The following is a 3,499-nucleotide window of genomic DNA, read 5'->3' as shown; positions in this document are numbered from 1 at the left end:
ACACAAACTGTCTTGTGCTGTAAATATTTGTGTAGATGTAGGAGAGCCAAGAACCCTTCAGCCTTTGTTATGGAAACATAGACATGAAGTAAATTCTGATGTTCCCAGAGTGAACCTTGGATCAGATCACAACACAAAAGAGATTATGTACTCAATCAATCAATATGTACTTGGAAAGTATCTGTTATGTGCCAGGTACTGAGGATGCAGATACAATGAAGAAAACAACCCCTGCTCAAAATGATTTTACATGGCAATAGATGTGCAAAAGAAGCTCCCAGAATCCCATATCTCCCATGTTCTCAAGAATTTTATTATCCAAATAATACCACAGTCAGTCAACAATCATTTATTAAGTACCTACTATGTGGTCAGGCATGATATTGAGCATTGGCGAGAGAGACAGAGAGGAGAGGGAAGAGACAGACGAGATGAGCGAGAGAGATGGTCCCTGCTCTCAAGAAGCTCACAGTCTAATGAGAGAGACACATGAAAACAACTATGTACAAATGAGATACAGACAGGATAAACTGGAGATAATCAAAAGAGGGAAGGGACTAGCATTAACAGGGATTTTAACTGTGACTTGAAGGAAGCCAGAGAAGTCAGGAGATGAGGGAGAAAATTGCAGGTATAAGGTAAAGCAAGCAAAAATGCATAGAGTTAGGAGATGGACTGTCTTGTGTGAGGAACAGCAAGGAGTCCGGTGTCACTGGATCATAGTGTAAGTGAGGATGAATAAGGTGAAAGGAAACTGGAAGGGTAGCAGGAGGGGGACCAAGGTTATGAAGGGCTTTGAACAACAAAAAGATTTCCTATTTGATCATGGAGGTTACAGGGAGCCATAGGAGTTTGTTGAAGAGGGAGGTAACTTGATTAGAACTGCACTTTAGGAAGATCAATTTGACATCTGAGTTGAAGATAGATTGGAATAGGTAGAGACGTGAGACAGGAAGACTAATCAGGAAGCTATTGGAATGAAACAAGCATAAAATGATGAGACCATTCTCCAGGGTTGTGGCAATGTAAGAGTAGAGAATTGGGCATAAAAGAGAGATCCAATGAAGATAAAAACCAACAGGCCTTGGTAACAAATTACATATGGGGGAGGGGAGGTTAGAAAGAAACTAGGAGTCAAGAATGACTTCTAGGTTGCAAGCCTTTTTGGCTGGGAGGATGGTGATACCCTTGACAGTAATAGGCAGTCAGGAAGAGAGACGGGTTTGGGAGGGAAAGATAATGAGTTCCATTTTGGACACACTGAGTTTAAGAGGTCTATGGGACATTCAGTTTAAGATAGACAGTTGGAGGTGAGAATCTGTCATTAGGAAAAAGGGCTTTAGGACATTGTAAGCACTGATACAAGCTAACTCTGTGAGTTACTTACTATAGGAATTATTATCCCTATTTTACAGATGAGGAAACTGAGGCTAAGAGAGGTTAAGTGACTTGTTCAGGTTCACACAACTACTAAATGTCTGAGGCAGGATTTGAATCCAGGTCTTCCTCACCCCAAGTCTCATTCTACCACACCATACTGCTGAATGTACTGCAGTGAAATGTTCAGATATTCCAAGAGTAGCTACTTGTTGTGGAAAGTTTCCATATTAATTTCAACTGTTAGTTATGGACAGAAGGATATACATACCAACATTTGTACTTCATAAGCTTTCATACCACCAAAATCCAGGATGAGAACAGACCCTATCAGTACCTGAGCACTGATTGGATGGGATTATGACCAATAGGCTGGATACTGCTAAAATTAGACTATTAATTTTAGCAATATCTAAAGTCTAGCTTATCCCCTGGCACTTTGGGATGAGACTGGAACTGGCACCAGGGCTGAGCTTAGTCGAGACCCTAACAACCCAAATACCAGAAACGTCATCTGCCACCTCTGTGGAATCAGACTTATAACCTATCCTAACGCAATCTATAAAAGGTACAGTCTCAGGCTACCAAAAGTAGGCTTGTGGAGCTAGGGACACAGAGACCAGGAGGTAAATGATTATTTCATGTCTTCTTATTCCACCGGAATTTTGTGAACATACATTCTCCATAGGTATCTTGGGCTATAATTATATACTTAGAGCCCAGGTATTCACTGATGTGGATTCAAGCAAGAATTCCTAGTCATTCCACAGAATCAGAATTACAGAATCTCAAAATAATCATTATACACCTTCCAGTCCTAGTCATACTTGATCAAAGATGCCTTTTACAACTTACTCTTTTGTTGAAGATCTCCATTGAGGTGGAAAACACTACCTCTTGTCTTCTGGATGTAGGCAGCTGGACAACATAGTGGATAGCAGTTTGGACTTAAAATTAAAAAATATATATATTCAATTGTGTCTGACTCTTCATGACCCCATTTGGGGTTTTCTTGGCAAAGATACTGGAGTGGTTTGCTATTTTCTTCTCCAGCTCATTTTACAGATGAGGAACTGAGGCAAACAGGGTTAAGTGACTCGCTCAAGGTCACACAGCTAGTGTCTGACGTTATATTTGAACTCAGGTTGTCCTGACTCCAGGGTCAGTACCACTGCACCACCTAGCTGCCCCACTGCATCTTTTATCCATTCTTTTTTCTTTTGTTTTATTCTCTAAGGAAGAGGCTGTCCTTACCTTTGTCAAAGCCAACCTTGTTTCCCTCATTCTATTTCTGCCCTCAAAAATCTTTCATTCTACTGGGGATGGGCAGAAGTGGGAAGAATACATACTTGTATACAAACAAGTATAATCTGGGGTAAATTGAGGATGATTAAACAGCACTAATAACCTGAGGGAATGAGAGGAAGCTTCACAGAGTAGGTAGTATCTGAGCTGAGGCTCAAAGCCCACTAAGGATTTTGAAAGGCAGAGGTGAGAAGAAATGGCATTCCTCAGATTGTTGTTGATTGATACAAATGTACAAAGTAGGAAGATGGAATGTCCAATGGGGAATAGCTAGTAGTCCTGTGTGGCTAAAATATAGAACAGAAATTCCTGTTTAGGTTTAAACTAATCATTGAAATTAAAAAACAGCTCCTTAGAGGTCTAGGGATTCATGATATTATAATTCAATTTAATTCATCATATTTATTAAGCACTAGTGCTAGGCAGCATAGTACAAAGACACAAAAGGTAGCTCCTGTCTTCAAGGCACTAACTTTTAAAATTTCTTTTTATTTCTGCATTTAACAAACATCCAAAAAAAAAAAGATGTAACATTTCCATATACATAGGAGAACAGAGAAAAGATTACATGTGATAGCACAAATTTCTTATGTACCTTATGTAATTTTTAATATTTAATCATTTAATTTTATTTAATATTATTTATTTTAAAAGTTAATATTTAATTAAATATTTAATTTAAGTGCAATATTTACTTTATGTAATTTCTTATGTACTTATGTAATATATTTTTAAAATATATATAATAAATTTAATCTGTAACTTTCAAAGCTGTCCTGCTTGTCTGCATTTCTCTCTGAACTTCCTTTTTCTCTTT

This window comes from Vombatus ursinus, unplaced genomic scaffold (genome assembly GCF_900497805.2).
Source record: "Vombatus ursinus unplaced genomic scaffold, bare-nosed wombat genome assembly UNPS02006779.1, whole genome shotgun sequence".
In the NCBI taxonomy this organism is placed as follows: Eukaryota; Metazoa; Chordata; class Mammalia; order Diprotodontia; family Vombatidae; genus Vombatus; species Vombatus ursinus.
Note: the sequence above shows the minus strand (reverse complement) of the source record.